Source organism: Siphateles boraxobius, unplaced genomic scaffold (assembly GCF_051911475.1).
Source record: "Siphateles boraxobius isolate OS27281-9 unplaced genomic scaffold, OSU_SipBor_1 22, whole genome shotgun sequence".
Lineage (NCBI taxonomy): Eukaryota > Metazoa > Chordata > Actinopteri > Cypriniformes > Leuciscidae > Siphateles > Siphateles boraxobius.
This window is the reverse complement of record NW_027508833.1, coordinates 3,862,078-3,882,828: the sequence shown is the minus strand read 5'-3', so window position 1 is coordinate 3,882,828 and position 20,751 is coordinate 3,862,078.

Sequence of the window (20,751 nt, the reverse complement as noted above, 5' to 3'; positions counted from 1 at the left end):
CACACACACACACATCTCTTTTCTGAACATGATCAGGACTCTCATCAGCGTTGCTTTTCTCATCTGTCTCTCAGGTACAAAATATTTGACTATTCACATCCTTCACATTGTTATTTAAGTTATGGTATCACTATTAATTATTAGAAAACATTTTATAAATAAATGATTATTCAACTAATCAAGAGGCTAAATGAATAAACCGAACTACATTAAGTTATTTATATATTTTCACTTTCTTTTAAACAGATATTTCAAATAGTCAAGATGTTCATCAGACTCAGACTGATCTGATCAAATTTCCTGGACATTCAGAAGATCTCCACTGTTCTCATAGTTCATCGTACAATGTCATGCTCTGGTACAAACAAACACGTGGCAGAAGTTTGGAGTTGCTTGGATATCTTGTGGGTACTAGTGAAACAGTTGAGGATACATTCAAAAAGAAAATAAATCTGAAAGGCAATGCAAATAAAAACAGTGTTTTAAAAGTACAGAATCTTTCATCTGATGACAGTGCAGTGTACTTCTGCGCTGCTAGTACACACAGTGCTGTGGGCTCCCTTCCTTCTCTGCAAAAACCCTGCTGTATTAATAACACGACATTACAATGAGTGGAAACTGGAGCTTTCATGCTTCAAAAACAGTGCAGAAGCACCATAAAACTATCCATATTTTCTGAAGCCATGCAAACACGCAACAGCTTTGTGTGATGGACAGCCTGAAATGTATTTTTATTTTCCCATTTGGGAGCTTAACGTCCCGATTTCCCCCCCCAAAAAGTAACATGAGCATGAGAGTTATATTAAATCATTTTAAATCATTAAATTTTAATTAATTTCTAATCTGAAGGAGGCACCTTATCATTCATGTTGTAGTTTGAAAAGTGAACAACAGAGGGAAGTGTTGTAATTGTGTGTAGATGTACCTTAGATTTGAACCCAATATCCTCTGTTCAAGATGGAAACATTTCTTAAAACTCATATCTCATTCATTTGGCATTGTCAACAGCACACACCATCACTCTGTTCAGGTCTCAATGCTCTTAATGCAAATGAACTTATAAGGCCTCAAACATGTGTCAACTTATGATCAAATTAACTTTTGCAACCTGTATATGTTCTTCACTCTGGATTCAGGGTATGTGTTCTTATTTCTTTTATATAAAACCTGTTCACTTATATGATATCAGCTTAACTCCTAACCCAATCTGTAGAGATGAAATTGATTATTCATGATTTTGTTTTTGTAGGTTCCTCTCTCAGTGATAAAGTTCATCAGAATCCTCACGAAATGCTAGTTAATGTAATGGAGTCTCCAGCGCTGCACTGCTCTCACAGCATCTCAAGCTATAACCGTATCCTGTGGTATAAACAAACCTCAGTTAGAGACTGAAGTCAAGAACAAATTGGCTCTAGATGGAAATGGAAATAATAATGGCAAATTAACCATAAAAAACCTTGAGTTTAATGATACTGGCACATATTTCTGCGCAGCATCTGCACAGTGCCACACGTGTACTGTATCACCTCTACAAAAACCTGCTGACATCAAATTGTAGTTATGTCTTATGATTTAATCTGACAATGTGGTTTACCGTCCAAACATCTGCTATAGTTCAGCTGACAAGATACAGTATGTTCTAAGAATGTTTTGCTAATGTTCTCTGAATGTTCAAAATGTCCCCTTTTAAAAGGGGTTTTTCTCGGTTATGCAAACGTTAAGAGAACATTTAATTTTGCAAATTTTATGGGATTGTTACTTTTGAATGCTCTCTGAACATTATGAAACAAGTTGTGCCGTTATGCCGGGTTTAGACAACACAATATCAGCAAGAAACAATCCATTTGACAAAGGGTGCATAATCTGTCACAGTGACTATTCATAAGACAAAAATATTGTGTAGTCTGAACCCGACTCTGAACCCGACAATTAGACAAACGTTCAACTAAAACATTTCTGAAAAAACGTTCCATGAACGTTGTATAAATAATACGTTTGTGCTAACATTTTGAGAACATTATTAAACACCAGATAATTTGAAGAAACATTCTATTACCGAAAGCATATTTGCCAGAATGTTGAAGTTCTGAGAATGTTCCCTGTTAGTTTGGAGGTCTGATGTCACATCCTGTTTCTTTTACCTCAAATGACTTCAGTTGCGACTCTCATTCAGGGCTCATTCAACATGACACAAGTTTTGGTTGTGGTTATTGCCTCTGTGTTCTGGCAAACAGGTAATTCAGCGCCCATCAGTAGTATAAATTTTTAAAAATTAATACAATTTTACATTACTCATAATTATTACATCATTTCCTTTTGTCCAGGACCTGCTAGTAGCAGTAAAGTTCACCAAGAACCTCCTGATCTACTACTGAATCTTAATGGCACATTGGATCTCAAGTGCAGCCACAGCAGTTCTGACTATGTCATTATTTTGTGGTATCAGAAGCTGATTGGTGCTTCAGATCTTAAACTCATCGGATATATGTATTATAAATCACCAACTATTGAGAAAGAATTTACAGAGCTCTTTAATGTGAGCGGGGACGGAGAAAAGGAAGCATATCTTCAATCTTTAAAATTAAGGCAAACTCAAGACAATGGCATGTACTTCTGTGCTGCACGAGCACAGTACTAAAAATGAACATTGAGCCCCACAAAAACCCTCTGAGATCTCACCTGTTAGTTAGACAACATCCTTACACATTTGCAAAGTTGAAATTTCAAACAGCTTTAATGTAATGCATCAGCTTTGTTTTCTGTCAGCTGGGGGCAGTGTGTCTTCACACACTAGTTTTTTCCATGGCATTCTGTAAATCTATATACTTGATGAATCCACATCAGACCCGTCACTACAACTAAAGCGCCCACTATAACCTCATAATGTTCCTGAAACTCGTTATATATATAAGTTTGGCTTCATTAGTCCCAGGTAACGTTGATTCTTTTTGAGTGAGTCTTTCAATGTCATAAAATTCCTCATAATTATACAACCTAAAGTTTGTAATTGTGATTTCTGTTCTTTCCACAGGTGATAAGGTGGACATGACTGTTCACCAGAAACCTTATGATCTGATTATAAATGATGGACAATCGCATGAGATTAAGTGCTTTCACAAAATCCCAAGCTATGACCGCCTGCTGTGGTACAAGCAATCCAAGAGCAGAGAGTTAACATTCATGGGGAATCTTATAGGTGACACTGGATACCCAGACAAAGCGTTCGAGAACAAAATTAAAATAGAGGGAGATTCCAATAAATTCCACGGCTCTTTAACTTTGATCAGTCCTTCATCAGAGAGTAGTGCTGTTTATTTCTGTGCAGCCTATTACACAGTAACACCAAATCTGTTCCTCCCATACAAAAACATATCGCTAAGAATTGTTGTTATGTCTCACACCTGTGATAAACCACTGCTAGATACATTATAACTCTGTTCCAAAACCTAGTGAGTTGCCTTACTTACAAAGGCATCTGTCTTAAGGTGGCATCCTAATTCAAACTGAATTTTAACACTTCATGATGATTTCATGTGTACTCACAACTGATTCTCACAGTGTTGCTAAGCTAATGAAACAATCCTCTAAACAATAAAACAGTATACACAAATATTGGATCAAAAAGTTAATTTACATTACATTTCAGTAAACAGTTCTTAAAAGTAAAAAAAATTTCTTAGTGTGTAGAACATTCACACAGGGTCCCACTTTATATTAGGTGTCTTTAACTACTACAAAAAATAGGTACAATGTACAGTACTTATTGTGTTCATGTTGTATTGCAAAACACCTTTGCTGTTAATGAGGTGTATGACCGGTAAGTTTAGCGACAGGTTTAATGATATGGTTGGGTTTAAGGGCAGTGTTAAGCATCACAACTAACGCGAGTTACGTAATCAGATTACTTTTTTCAAGTAACTAGTAAAGTTACATATTACTTTTAAATTTACAACAATCTGATTGGGGTTTGACTGGGGTTTCTTTTCAAAAAAGTAATGCAAGTTAGTTACTTAGTTTTCCTACAATATGGGAATTGTATCAAATGATTAATTTAAATGTTAGTAGTGCAGCTAAAGACACTTCATATAAAGTGGGACCATCAAAATTACCTTTCACTGTAAAGAACATTTGTGTTGGAAAGGTTCCATTAATGTTAAAGGTTCTTCATGGAATTTTTTTCCAATTAGTTTATTGCAGTGCATTATGGGATTACTTTCTTCACAACAGGTATATTATATGATGCTAACTTAGAATTTGACCAAAATAGGATATGTTAGAAAGCAAGACAGCATAGGCAACTACTCAACATAGTGGCACACCAAATTATGTTAAATATAGTGACAAGTATTCATTAAACCACAGTAAATGTCCCAGAGTAGCTGTCTGAGACAGGTTTGAGCATTAAAACATAAATTTTTAAATCATCATCACTTTGTCTCCTGCTTTCAGCTCTTAACTTGGCTTAACTTAAAGAAGACTTTTAGTTAATACAATTTTGGGTCACTGACAAAATACAGTTTTGGTAACTGGTTTTGAGTATCAGACAAAACTAATACAGTTTCAGATACCAGACAAAACGGATGTCTTCTGACGGGATCTGGTAAAGAGACTGGATCCAATATTCCTAGCGTGGAGATTCGATCTAACATTTTTGGCGTAATCGGCAGGATGTCAGCTCTATCTAACACATAGCTAAATTTTACATAATAGCCTAAAGGAATATATCAGCAAATGTGACAAGCACGGCTGGAGAATGTAAGCTGCCACTGGAGACATACATGCTTTCATTTCTTGATTTCTTACATCTCCATTCAGCAGCTAGATTAGATCAGTTGTTGTTTTTGAAGGAGGGACTAATCTTTTCCACCATTAAATGTTCAATCCACTAGATGTCCTCACATGCAACATAGATGATGAGTTTCGTCACAACACTTTTACAAAATGTTTTGTTTGCTGCTTTTGCTCTTGCTTCTTCCAGTTGGTAGGCTAAAAAAAATGATTTAACTTAAATGTGTCGATAATGTGAAAATAATGTGATGTAAAAAAACAAGTTTATTTATTAACCCTCTTAAACTATCTGGTTTTAAATTTGTGTTTTTAGAATAATTCAGACTGATTGTTTTCATTAAAATTCTCACAAATTAATTATTTTACAGATCTGGGATTAAAGCAATCATCTGATCTCTTTGTATCCAAGGATCTCAATGTGACTATATCATGTTCCCAGATTGGAACATCACACAACAGCATGTACTGGTTCAGACAAACATCTACTCAGCAGCTGGAGCTGATAGTGTATTTCTATGTTAAATCAGTCACCTGGGAAAATAAATTTGACCAGCGAGCATCCGCTGAGAGGAATGGGGCAATTTTAGATCTGACTCTTTTTAAAGTACAGATCTCTGACAGTGGTGTTTACTTCTGTGCAAAGCAGGATGCACAGCAATATAGACCAATATATACGTCCAACAAAAACATGCAGTCCTTCCCCTGCAGATTAACATCTAACACCTGCTCATCTGCTGTCAGTCAGTGAAAGTCTACATGCAGGGATGAGTAGCGTATTTGCATACAGTTGTAATGTATTATTTTAGTTTACACACAGAATTTAATCTTTTCCACATGAGCAATGCATTCAGTAAATATATAGCTTAAAAGTCATATAATTGGCTTAAAAAAACTGTTCTATTCTGCATGGAGTGATTCATCAACATTAAAATCATATGATGAGCTGTAATATTACTGACTCTTTTTGGTCAGATTTGTTTAATTTTGGTCCATTTACACCAGGTTTAAATAAACTAAATGCTTTTGTGTGTGTGTGTGTGTGTGTGTGTGTGTGTGTGTGTGTGTGTGTGTGTGTGTGTGTGTGTGTGTGTGTGTGCTCAATCTCACATATCATTTCTCAATTGTCAGTATGGCAGACGCCAGCAAATGAAAGCATGTTTTAGCCCATTAACCTGTTTTGAGTCGTTTAGAGTCGATTTGTTGAAATAACCAGTAGGGGTCTCCTTCGAGCATAAATAAAAGTTTATTAACACACACACACACGCACGCACGCACGCACACACACACACACACACACACACACACACACACACACACACACACACACACACACACACACACACACACACACACACACACACACACACACACTGTTCATTCATGTCACTCCTCCAGCACTGAATCAAAATGGCATTTATAGTGTGCTTAATTCATTTAACAACACTGCTATTCTGGGTCTCAGGTAAACTATTACTTTACTACTGTGCATGTTTTTCTTACTCATTTTAACTACTCTATATATATTTGTCTGTTTTAAACAGGAGAATCATTAAGTGACAAAGTTCATCAGACTCCAACGCATCTGATAACAAACGCTGAGAAAACAGTTCAGCTCAGCTGTTCTCACACCATTGAAGACTATCGCATGATATTATGGTATGAGCAGCTGAAGGGTGATACTGCACTAAATCTCATTGGATATGTATATTACAAGGATCCAACCATTGAAAGCAAATTCACAAATCAGTTCAAGATTGCAGGAGACGGTGCAAAAGACTCTACTCTTAATTACACGTTAGAAAAGAAACTTGTTGGGAGTACTGCAATATATTACTGTGCTGCCAGCAAAGCACAGTGATAGAGAGCCGCTCATCACTCCTACAGAAACCTTCTGTTAAAACACTTCCCCACACAATTATTAGCACCTGAATAAAACCCACAACATTGCAATAAAATACTGATAATAATTAAAGAATCATAAATCATAATTTTATATAAAGATTAATCTTTATATAACATTATGATTTATGATTTTTTTTATTATTATCATTATGCATAATGTCAACTTTATTACGAAGGTGGATTTTAGCCAAAAGGTTGAGCTGTGTGATCAAGGCAAGGGTATATTTCATACATTTTAATTTGTGGCAATTAATAAAAAAATTTATTAGGTTAAACTTAAATGTTGTAATATTATACTTTTTTTTTTTAATTACAATTTTTACTGGAACAATTACCAATATTTCATGGGAAATAACTGTGGAAATGTTGTTCTTTAAAATGTGTTATGGGTCATTATCAATTACTTAAATATTATTTTCATAGTGCTATTTTGTCATTTTTGGACCTCACTCCCAATACCCTTTTGTTGAATGGAAAAGCAAAACCTGCAACATATCTGTGTTGTGTCACAGAGGAAAAAAATGTAACAGGTCTTGATGGAACAACACGAATGCAAGTAAATGATGAGAGAATTTTCCTCTTTTGGTGAATTTGAACGAGTTATGACATGTCTATTTTTCAATAGGTGGAGCTGTACTACAACACATTCACTATAGAGGGTACTGAACATTCACAGCATCTCAGTTTAGTTATGTGTTTTACAGTGTCATTGCTGGACTAATGTGCTCACATTATCTTTCAGATTTATCTTTTCTCCAGTTAGTGTGTCAACATGAGATTTGTCATAATAGTTACTGTCACATTGATCACTTTCTCAGGTAGGGCTCTGTCTATATTTATATATTCGAAAGTAATTCCACTTTTTCTCCTTTCTGTTTTGACACGAATATGTTCTACTTTTTCACAGGATTTTCTCATTGTAACAAAGTCGAGCAGTCTCCACCTGATGTCATTCAGAGACAAGGAGAATCTGCAAAGATCCGGTGTCAACACAGTGTAACCAATTACAATCAAATCAACTGGTACAGACAAAACCAGGGCCAAGGGTTCACATTCATGGGATACTTGCTTTTAGAAGGACCAAACTCAGAAAAAGAGTTCACTGATAAAATAGAAATGTCTGGGAAAGGAAATAGCGATGGATCTTTGACCATTAAAAATCTCTCGTCTAAGGACAGAGCAGTGTATTTTTGTGCTGCATATTACACAGTGTTTCAGATCCCTGCAGTTCATTACAAAAACATCTCTTTAATTCTGCTATTAGGAGAAGCGAAACACATGAAACGTTTAATATCTTCATTCGCACCTGCTCCTGTGGGGTTTACTGTATTTGAGACTCTGCCAGTTAGAAAACAATAATCAACCACAGAGGTGGCTGTCACTTGTTTACAGTATATTTGATTTAAACCCAAGACTTATTTTCACATCTTATGTTTTGAATCCCTTTAAGTACTTACTGTACATCCAAACATTTACTCAAAGCAACTCATTGAAGGTATTCATAGTCCTTTGAGAGTTTAATCAAACTACTACTATGTATATAAACACTTTAACTACTATGTACTTACATAAAAAAGTTAGGTACAATGTACTTATTGTCTTCATGTTGTATTGCAAAACCTGGTCAGGTTTAAGGATGGGTTAATGTGTAAAGTTTATAATTAAAAACTAATTACAGCTGTAATTACATTACATTTTTTTTGTATAAGTATAATGTGAAAACATGTACACAATAAGTGCATTGCATCAAATGATTAATTTTAATGTTAGTACATAGACAATGTTAGTACATAAACAATTAATATAAAGTGGGACCAAACATACAAATTGGGGATGTGAGTTTATTTGGTCATGAATGCGTTCATGACATCAAGGCTAGATTATTGTAATGCTCTTATGGGTGGTTGCCCTGCACGCTTAATAAACAAACTACAGCTGGTCCAAAATGCAGCCGCTAGAGTTCTTACCAGAACCAGGAAGTACGACCATATTAGCCCGGTTCTGTCAACACTGCATTGGCTCCCTATTAAACATCGTATACATTTTAAAATATTGCTGATTACTTACAAAGCACAAAATGGTTTAGCTTCCCAATACTTGAGCGAGCTCTTAACGCGTTATAGTCCTTCACGTCTATTGCGATCTCAAAATTCTGGCCAGTTGATAATACCTAGAATATCTAAATCAACTGCTGGCGGTAGATCCTTTTCCTATTTAGCACCAAAACTTTGGAACAATCTTCCTAACATGGTCCGGGAAGCAGACACTCTGTCAGTTCAAATCTAGACTAAAAACACATCTCTTTGGCTTAGCATACACATAACACATTATAGACTTCCATAATTCAATGTTAGACTGCATAGTTTAGATCAGCCAGAACCGGGAACACTTCCCATAAATCCTGATGTACTTTGTACATCATAAGAAGGATGGCGTCTACGCTAATATTAGTCTCCCGAGGTTTACCGCAAACCGCCGGATCCTGGCCATATCCAGATCTGATGAAGGACCATCGCATGGACAAGACGACAACGCATCCCTGAAGTGCCAGCCTCATCAACACTGTGAAAGCCTCATGGACACCTCAACAAACCCGTCTCCATACCGGCGTGATGACTCCGACCCCAACCAGATGGAACTGGATAAATATTGTGAAAGTTCTGATCTCATCTGACTTCTGACCTATAATGCTGCCTAAATCATAATCATTCGTTCGTTGGCCAGAGGAGGACTGGACCCCTGACTGAGCCTGGGTTCTCTCAAGGTTTTTTTCTCCATTCTGTCACTGATGGAGTTTTGGTTCCTTGCCACTGTCGCCTTTGTTCGCCTTTGTCGCCATTGGCTTTTGGCTTGCTTAGTTGGGGACATTTCATTTTATATTTAACAATACTAGTACAACATTATTTTCCTCTTATCTCTGTAAAGCTGATTTGAAACAATCTCTATTGTAAAAAGCGCTATATAAATAAATGTGACTTGATTATACATTAAATAAGGTTAGCATAGCTGTATAGCAGAACAATTGAGGTGATTTTTCTTTCCTGGAGTAAAAACACGTCACTTCCTTTCACTTGTGACTTTTAATTTGTCTCAGTGCTGTTAGTTTGTGTTCAGCTGATTTCCATAGACTGCCTATGCTAAACGTCACAAAGGTGATGATGTTTGCTCTATTCTTCACCTTGTTGCCAGGTTAGCTTCTTCAAAATATGTACTTTAAAGGCAATGCATTTCCTGAAAATGACCATGTATCTTTCATACACAACTTCACTCTGTTTAGGTCTTGTGCAAAGTCAGAGAGTTGCTCAGTCTCCTCCAGACCTGATGAGAATCCTCACAGAATCTGCTGTTCTCACTTGCTCACATTCTGACCAGAGCTTTGAACGCATTCTCTGGTATAAACAATCTGATGACAAGGGGATTCATTTTTCTTTGTTATCTCAACAATAATTTTCAAAATCCCGAAGAGGAGTTTAAAAACAAAATCAGCTTGGATGGAGACACTAACAATCCACAATCTGACATCAGTCGACAGCGCAGTCTATTACTGTGCAGCGAGAACTCACAGTGTGTTAAATCCCCACAACCCAGCGCAAAAAACATCTTTATCACATCAGAAATATCTGCAGTGTGCACTAACACAGGTGATGCCGTTCGTTCACCTTCTACAAACCACTAAACCTGTATGCATTTCACTGTAAGATTCACAAAACAAACTACTTCTCTGCCCTTGTGACTGATAATGTGGATCTTTGACCATTAAATATGGCGGCAAATCAAGGCCTTTAAGATCCCTGCAGTTCATTACAAAAAGCATCTCTTTCACTCTGTGATGAACAGATAAACCAACAAGAAAGTGTTCATTTACATCTGTTCCTATGGTGCATAGAGACTCAACCATGACAGTTTTCAGTGAGAGGATTTGTCTTAATGTAATTTGTAATAGTTTTATTGAAAGCTCATGTTGGCAGAGGTGAACTAACTCTTTAAAGGTTCATGAAAGCAAAAAATTGTCAGGCCTTAAATATAATGCTGAAAGTAATTTCATTAAAGAGCAGATTTTTTCTTTTACAGTACAAGACACTTTTGATTAGTTGCACTGCTCTTTGAAAACATATATATTTGGTGAAATTACTATCAAGTCCACTAGGAGTCTCTTTTCAACCTGATATAAAGACATATTTATCAGAGGAAGTGGGACAGGTTTCTGTGTCTCAGAGAACACTGAGAGAGTTTGTAATGTGTGTTTTATTCTGTGTATCACTGAGAGCTCCAGCACTGAAGCTTCAACATGACATTTACAGTGCGTTTCATTTATTTCACAGCACTGCCATTCTTGATCTCAGGTACTGTATAATTCATTTGTGTATTTTCACATGGCTCTAGACTTCCTCATTGCTTTTAATGCACTTTTCCGTCTCTTTCAAACAGGGGAATCACTGAGTGACAAAGTTCATCAAACACAGAAAGATCTGCTGGTTAAAACTCATGAACCTGTTACACTCACCTGCTCTCACACAATACCAAACTATTACATGATATTATGGTATGAGCAGCTGAAGGGTGATACTGCACTAAATCTCATTGGATATGTACGTTACAAAAATCCAACCATTGAAAGTAAATACACATATCAGTTCAAGATTGCAGGAGACGGTGCAAAAGACTCTACTCTTGATTTCAAGCTGAATATATCTGGGATTTCTGTTATGTATTATTGTGCTGCCAGTGAAGCACAGTGTTAGAGATCATTCAATCTACCTACAAAAAACATTTGTTATTACCACAAACCAAAACTTTTAACTGTGTGCATAGTCAAGTCAAGTCACCTTCATTTATATAGCGCTTTTAACAATATGGACTGTTTCAAAGCAACTTTACAGTGATAAAAGGAAAGTAAAGTACCAGAGATTGTTTTGGCCTTACAGCAGCTCTAGTATAAAGTTGATTAACTTCCGTTGCAATGATCATTAATTATTAACTTAGGGGCCGCTAACACGACACCGTTCTAACAGAAAAATCTTTAATGCAATCTGGCCGTTCATTTGCCTAAAACAGTGCCTGGTAGCTTTGAAAATTTTTTAATCATTTCCGCGTAGCCACGTGAATCGGAATTATCCCGACAACGTTTTATCAGTACAGAGGTCTAGTTGACACTTCAGGACTGCGCTGTCGTCGTGTCCAGGCGCTGATCCTTCATCAGATCCGGTTACGCCCTGGATCCGGTGGACTGCGGTAAACCTCGGGTTAAACAGAGAGACAAATATTAGCGTAGACGCTATCCTTCTTTTGATGTACAAAGTACATCAGGATTTATGGGAAGTGTTCCCGGTTCCGGCTGATCTAAACTATGCAGCCTAACATTGAATTATAGAGGTCTATAATGTGTTATGTGTATGCTAAGCCAAAGAGATGTGTTTTTAGTCTAGATTTAAACTGACAGACTGTGTCTGCTTCCCAGACAATGTTAGGAAGATTGTTCCAAAGTTTTGGTGCTAAATAGGAAAAGGATCTACCGCCAGCAGTCGATTTTGATATTCTAGGTATTATTGACTGGCCAGAATTTTGAGATCGCAATAGACGTGAAAGAGTAATGCGTTAAGAGCTCGCTCAAGTACTGGGGAGCTAAACCATTTAGTGCTTTGTAAATAATCAGAAATATTTTGTTCTCTGAGCGACGAAAGTGGCCGTACGCTCACTGGGTCAGGTGATGCTCACCATTCTGTGGCTGAACCTGTCTGATGTGATGGATGTCGCGCGGACCCGTCTGTCCGACATTCCCATATCCCAGGTCGGCCTCTTCGGCGGTGCGGTTCAGGGCTTGCCCAACAGCTCTCAGCCGCCCATGAGCAGACTGACGTTGATTCTGTCCCGACGGCCCCGCCGTCCGCTCAGATTCCTCGGTCTGCCCACCGCCGAAGGCGCCTTCCCCTGTCCCCCTCTGTCGCCAGACCCCTGGCAGAGCAGGCCCCCGCGGGACGACCAGCCTGGTCCTCCCCTGGCCCCCTCTGCCAGGGCGCGGTTGCTAACTGTGCCCCCACATCGGGCCCGCTATGCCGTCCACGTCTGGGCCAGTTACTCCGCTTCACTGCCCCTCCGGGGGGACGCCTGTGGTTCGCATGATCCCGCTGGTTCAGTTCCTGGGAGCCTGGTTAGAGCTTCCCCGTCAGTCCCGCTGGGTCGCGCGGACCATCAGGCTCGGCTATGGGATTCAGTTCGCACGGTCTCCTCCCCGCTTGGGGAGTCCGCTCCACTTTGTCGGTGGCTATGCCCCCATCATGAGAGCAGAGATTGCCACCCTGCTGGCGAAGGGTGCAATCGAGACTGTCCCTCCAGCCGAGATGAGGTCCGGCTTCTACAGCCCCTACTTCATTGTACCCAAGAAAACCGGTGGGTTACGGCCAATCCTGGACTTGCGCGTGCTGAACCGCTCCCTTCACAGGATGCCGTTCAAGATGCTCAAACGCATTTTCGAATGCATACGGCCCAAGGATTGGTTTGCAGCGATCGACCTGAAGGACGCCTACTTTCATGTCTCCATTCTCCTTGACACAGACCGTTCCTTCGGTTTTCTTTCGAGGGGGAGGCATCCAGTACGCGGTTTTCCCTTTCGGGCTAGCCCTGTCTCCTTGCATCTTCACGAAGGTCGTCGAGGCTGCCCTTGTTCCCCTTCGGGAACACGGGTTTCGCATCCTGAGTTATATCGACGACTGGCTGATCATAGCTCACTCTCGAGTTCAGGTTTGCGAACACAGGGACCTAGTGCTTCGGCACCTAGCTCGTCTGGGCCTTCGGGTCAACTGGGAGAAGAGCAAACTTTGCCCCGTGCAGAGGATCTCTTTTCTCGGTATGGATATCGACTCGGTCACCATGTCCGCGCAGCTTACGAGCGAGCACGCGCAGTCACTGCTGACTTGACTGAGACAGTTCGAGGGCAAGAGTGCGGTTCCACTGAAACTTTTTCAGAGGCTCCTGGGGCATATGGCTTCTGCAGCCGCGGCAACGCCGCTCGGATTGCTTCATATGAGACCGCTTCAGCTTTAGCTTCGCGACCGAGTCCCGAGGTGGGCATGGCAACACAGCACCCTCCGAGTAACAGTTACTCCGACCTGCCGTCAGACCTTCACCCCGTGGTCGAACCTCAGTTTTCTACGGGCCGGAGTGCCCCTGGAACGAGCTTCGCGGCATGTTGTTGTAACGACAGATGCCTCCTCCACGGGCTGGGGTGCCATGTGCAATGGACGTGCTGCCACGGGCTCCTGGACAGGACCCCGTCGCCTCTGGCTTGTCAATTGCCTCGAGTTGCTGGCCGTACGTCTTGCTTTGCGCCGCTCAAGAACCAACACGTACTAGTCCGCTCAGACAATACCGCCACTGTAGCGTACATCAACCATCAAGGTGGTCTACGCTCCCGCCGTATGTCGCAACTCGCTCGCCACCTCCTCATATGGAGTCAGAAGCATCTGAGGTCGCTTCATGCCATTTATATCCCCGGAGCCCTGAACTGTGCAGCCGACGAGGTCTCACGGCTTCAGCCACTCCCTGGAGAATGGCGACTCCATCCCCAGTCGGTCCAGCTGATTTGGGACCAGTTCGGGGACTCACAGATAGATCTGTTTGCCTCCCACGACTCGACTCATTGCGCCCAGTTTTATTCCCTGACCGAGGGCACGCTCGGCACGGATGCTCTGGCGCACAGCTGGCCGCAGGGCCGCAAGTATGCGTTTCCCCCAGTGAGCCTTCTTGCGCAGACCTTGCGCAAGGTCAGGGAGGATGAGGAGCAGGTCATTCTGGTCGCGCCGTACTGGCCCGCCCGGACCTGGTTCTCCGAACTAGTACTCCTCGCGACAGCACCTCCCTGGCCGATCCCTCTGAGGAAGAACCTTCTTCCTCAGGGACGGGGCACCCTATGGCACCCTCGTCCCGATCTCTGGAACCTCCACGTGTGGCTCCTCGATGGGACGAGGCAGGTTTGAGTACCCTACCACCAGCGGTGGTGGCTACCATCACTTCCGCTAGGGCGTCGTCCACGTGACACGTCTATGCGTTGAAGTGGAACCTCTTCGTCAGCTGGTGCTCTTCTCACCGAGAAGACCCCCGGAGATGCTCGATCAGCGTTGTGCTTTCCTTCCTTCAACAGGGGCTGGAGCGAAGGCTGTCGCCCTCCACCCTGAAGGTCTACGTTGCCGCTATTGCCGTACACCATGACCTCATCAAAGGTAAGTCGGTGGGGACGCACGACCTGGTTATCAGATTCCTGGGAGGAGCGAGGAGACTAAATCCGCCTCGCCCTCCTCTCGTTCCCTCTTGGGACCTCTCAGTGGTTCTAACTGCCCTGAAGAGTGCTCCATTTGAGCCCCTGCAATCAGTCGAGCTTAAATTCCTGTCTATGAAGACAGCGCTCCTGGTTGCACTGGCCTCCATCAAGAGGGTAGGGGACCTGCACGCATTCTCCGTTGACGAAGCGTGCCTGGAGTTCGGGCCGGCTTACTCTCGCGTGATCCTGAGACCCGGCCTGGATACGTGCCCAAGGTTCCTACCACTCCCTTCCGGGACCAGGTGGTGAACCTGCAAGCGCTGCCCCTGGAGGAGGCAGACCCAGCCTTGCACTGCTCTGTCCAGTACGCGCTCTCCGCGCCCTTTGTAGACAGGACGCAGTGTTTCAGGACCTCAGACCAGCTCTTGTCTGTTATGGTGGGAAGCTGAAGGGAAAGGCTCTTTCCAAGCAAAGGTTGTCTCACTGGATAGTGGACGCCATTGCCTTGGCTTACTTGGCCGGAGTGTGGCGTCCTCTTGGGCTCTAGCGCATGGCGCCTCGCTAACAGACATCTGAAGAGCTGCAGGCTGGGCGACACCTAATACATTCGCCAGATTCTACAATCTCCGAGTGGAGCCAGTGTCCTCTCATGTACTCGCTTCAACCAGCTAGTATTGGATCACCTCAGGTGTCTTCGCTTGCTCGCCTTTCAACTCCACGGACTGGATACGTGCGATATTTCCTCAGGTGAGCTTCTCCGAAAGCCCTGAGTTCCTCCAGCACTCCTGACGTCGGCGCCAGTGTCTATTGCCTGCGCGTCGGCTAGGTGCCTCCCGTGTGCATGGTCCCTCCTCTGAGCGACCCCCACATGGGTATTTCCACTGTAAGCCTCTCTGAGCATGTGTCTTTCCCTTGGCAAGCCACCTTGCCACCCCTGGAGTTGAAATGTTCCACCTGCGGCTGGACACCCCAGTGTTCTCCATATGCATCCCTTTGGGTCATATGTGTATTTTCTAAGTCCCCCCCTCTGGGTTGGCAATAATTGCATATTTCCTCTAAACTATGGGATATGCTCCCCAGTGTACCTTGGTATTCCTGTGCTAGATAGGAGTCCTTCGCCCGTGCCAATCTCACGACAAGGATCTCAGATTTATGCAGGGCACTGGAAGACAGCCGAGAAGGTGGCGAGATTAGACTGGTAACCCCATTCGTCGTCATCCGACGTAACTCGGAGTGACAACGAAAGGGAACGTCTCGGTTACGTATGTAACCCTCGTTCCCTGAGTAGGGAACGGAGACGTTACGTCCTCCTGCCACTTTCCGCTGTACCGCGGGGATCGCCTGATCTCAGTCTTGGCTCCTCAGCGAAGAAACATATCTGCATGTTGCCGGCGTCCTCCTTTTATACCCAAGAGGTAAGGCGGAGATACGCTATGCAAATTCTTTAGACCCATGGCATTTCTTTGCCATTGGCTCGTTTTGTAATACTTGAAGTCGATAGGTGTTCTAAGCGAAACCCCATTCGTCGTCATCCGACGTAGACGTTTTGTTTTCTTCCAGTTTCGCTCCATTTTCCTGGCTGCTCTCTTAAGGGCCTGAGTGTTCTCATTGTACCACGGAGTCGGACTATTTTCTTTTATCTTCTTTAAGCGCAACGGAGCAACTGTGTCTAAAGTGCTGGAAAAGAGAGAGTTAAAAGTTTCTGTCGTAATATCGAGTTCTTCTAAGCTATCTGGGAAGCTGAGATGATGAAACTGATCAGGAAGATTATTAATAAAGCAATCTTGAGTGGCAGAATTGATAGGTCTAACATATTTGTAACACGGAGTCGGCTTTGCAGCCTTGGCTAAATGAAGTTTACACAAGACTAGATAATGATCTGAGATGTCATCGCTCTGCTGCAGAATTTCAACAGCATCAACATTGATTCGATGTGACAATATTTGATCTAAAGTATGATTACGACAATGAGTAGGTCCTGACACGTGTTGTCTAACTCCAATAGAGTTAAGAATGTCTTTAAATGCCAATCCCAATGCATCTTTTTCATCATCTACATGTATATTAAAATCACCAACAATTAGGACTTTATCTGCAGCCAGTACTAACTCTGATAGAAAGTCAGCAAATACATGCACATACACAAATTTATGCATATACATAAAGTGCTAATTACGAAACTAGCCATAGCGTGGATGGATGGTATGGTAGCAACATCTTCTTGATCTTGATCTGGTTGACCAAGGAAGCTTTGCTTGTTAAGCTAGATAAAAAAGCCTGATGTGAATGTACGGTTTAAGGCTGGGTTAAGGTGTAAGGGAAAGGGTCAACAGATGCAAATTTAACTGAAAGCAACTTGCACTAATTTATCTTAAAACATGTCAGGGCTACAGTTTTGTCTCAAGATGCACATCCGTAATATTTTTTTTCTAAGGCATGTTTATAAAAGCTTCTTAAATGTCCTAATTGAGCTAAGGCCAAATCCTGGCTTAATCTAAACCCTGTCTGTGAAACCAGGCGCTAGTAGGTGGGACCACAGCTTATTCTGTCAGAATACATGATTACTTTTAAACAGCTGTTAGTGGAGAAAGATGCTTTTTGCTGCCAAACGCGGTAGTTCCGGCATCTACCAGCAGGTGCTCATGCTAACCAGCTCTATTTGACCACCTGGTTCAAACCAGTTCCACTTTCTTTATATGGGTGTATATATATCCACATCATATCAGTGATATTGTGGTGATTTGTTTCACATTGTTGTTGCTTCAGTAATATTCCACATAACAGTTTAGATTATTTCCAGTACTGAGTGTCAACATGAGAATTGTGATCATAATTACTGTTATGTGGCAAAATGGAAGAATAATTTGAAGGGTTTTTCTGATACTTTCTGCAACCTAACCCAGCAATACGGTTGGTTTTAAAGCCCCATTAAATAAAAGTAGCAGACTACGCCACCTGGGTTGGAGTAATGGAGCCCAGGACCCACGTTCACTTAAGTAAATTATTCCTGAGGGCTGGACAGTATCGACACTCAACCAGTAGATTGGTTACACAAGTATCTTATTACCATAAGATCAGAATCTAAATATTAAAAACAGTTATTAGAAAAAATAATTCAGTCCTCAGCATGGTGTGTTATGAAGTCCTTAAAGTCAATGAATGAATGTCCTGGGTTGGTCCCACCGCATGCAGGTCTCCACAGATCCAGACAGTATAGTTTACTGGGAAGAAATAAGAAACAACTACCAGTATCTCCAGTCCAATGCAAGCAAAATTCTAATTACCACTCTCTCTTGTGCCACAAATACCCACACCATGCAATATATACTGCACCCCAAATAAATAACACTATCGCAAGGAGAAACAATGGATTATAAGTTATACTGGCAATTAGTTCCTATTTATCTTCTGGATTAGATGCAATGGTCAAAAATCTCCCTCAAACGATCTTCACTGGTTTGTACTCACAATATGACTGGGTAGTAGTCCTTGCTGTCTGTTACAACCGTGAAGTCTACACCATACATATAATCATTGAATTTGGCTGTGACAGCCCACTTTAGTGCCAAAAATTCAAGCTTATGTGCTGGGTATTTTGCCTCACTTTTTGTCAGTCCCCTACTGGCGAACGCTATCACTCGCATCTGCCCATCTTGCTCCTGGTAAAGTGCCGCGCCAAGCCCTGTAGTACTGGCGTCGGTGTGAAGCGTATACGGAAGCTTAGGGTCAGCAAATCCCAAGATAGGAGCAGAGGTCAGTTTAGAAATTATAACAAAGGCATTCTTACATGCAATAGTCCAACGATTACCGAACTGCTCTTTAGTGTTAAAGTACTCACCCCCCTCTCGTTTTCCACTGCGGCCCCCTATGAAGTGGAGGGTACCCTTCAGTGAGTCCCGTGAGAGGTTTGACTATCTTCGAATAATCGCACACGAACCTTCTGTAGTACCCTGAGAAGCCTAAGAAAGCTCTCAACTCTTTCAAATTTGTGGGCCTTGGCCAAGTCTTTAGAGCTTCGATCTTAGCCGGGTCAGTCTTTACCCCGTCCCTCGAGACAACATGCCCCAAATATTTTACTGATGTCTGGAAGAAACGGCATTTCTCAGGTGCCAACTTCAACCCATACTCTTTAAGCCGATCGAGTACCTGTACCAACCGCGACTCAGTCTTTTCAAAGACCTCGGAAGAGCATATCAAGTCATCAATAAAGACTAATACCTGCCTCCTGTGGAGATCACCCATACACCGCTCCATTAATCTTTGGAACGTACTTGGCACATTTGTGATTCCCTGGGGCATCCTATTGAATTCCCAGAAACCAAGAGGGCACAGGAAAGCAGTCTTGCACTTATCGGCCTCATCCATCTCAATTTGGTAGAACCCAGACTTTAAGTCAAGCACTGAGAACCACTTTGAACCCGTAAGTACCGAAAAGAAGTACAGCTTTAGGAGGGATCGTTATGTCTGTCTGAGTGTCATTCTTAAGCAAAACTGACAGCTGAGAAAATCGTCTAGACAGCAATGCGTGTACACAGCTTGCAACTGAAAGACCGCTTAGTGATGGGGTTGACGGTGGTTCAAGAGTTACCCATTTCTCCATACAAGGCTCCCAAAGCTGAACATAACCATTCAGGACTACTGTGCTCCCGGCAGGCACAACCTCGGGGATACTCCCCATCAATTTCACATGCCCCAATGGCTCACTGCTAGCTTGTCTCCATCTTGCTTAAGAACATTAAGCACTGCCTGATACCCATGGAGATTGGAACAAGGATTATTCTGCTTTTCTCTAATGCAGTGGCCATAAAGTACATCCAGGGAGTTGGTACCTACCAGAACTTGCGACAGACTCTTTAGATCCGGAACTACCAAAGCTAAAGTAGGGACTTCAACTTCTGCGCCTACAAACTCTTTCGGGAACTTCAAAGCCAGCTCGATGTAACCCAAATACGGCACGGCTTGCCCATTGGCCCCCTCTACCTCCAACAGATTTTCCAACGACTTCAGCGGGTGATCAGATAGATGTGACTCGTAGAACGACTGAGGAACCGTAGTAACTTGAGATCCTGTGTCTAGGAGACAATTTACTACTTTACCGCCGATAACGATCTGCGCAGTGCACTTTACTCCTACTAACCCCTCCGGCAGGTTCCTTAAAGGTATTTCATGCTGATTGTTCGCGACAGGTGCTTGCTTACAACACTTAGGGCGGGATCTTTTACATCTCGCCTCCGTATGCCCCACTACAGAGACGTCCCTTAATTTAAAGGCAAAGGGGAATTCCCATGCATAGAGTCCCACTGAGCCTGTTGCTCTCTCAACTTACAGCGCTTTTCATCAACTTTCAGGCGATTTACCGGATTATCGCAGGCAACAGCCAAATGACCATCCTCTCCGCATCGAAAGCAATATCCGGGACGAGGTCGATTAGTCATCGGTTGGGCTTTTCTAACATCTCGGCTAGTATCGGTTTTCAACAAATTCTGAGGCGGAAAAATTTGAGGCCTACCGGTCGCCCGAAAGTGATCTCTACAATTCCTTTGAACAGCACTCTGAGCTTGCAGCTCAGCTACCTGTCGTCTTAAGTTAGCGACTTCTGAACTATCTGAATGTTCGCGCTTTACTTCTTCGGGCATGGAAACTCTCATGGCGGCTACCTGAGCGCGCAACTCTTCCTCTACTCCCCTCAAAACGTTCAATTCTGCTTTCTCAGAGCATCCGCACTGGCGTTTCTGATCTGGATTTCGCCTTAGAGTAGCAAGTTGAACCTGAACTTCTGCAAGTTGTTGTCTTAGAGAATCCCTTTC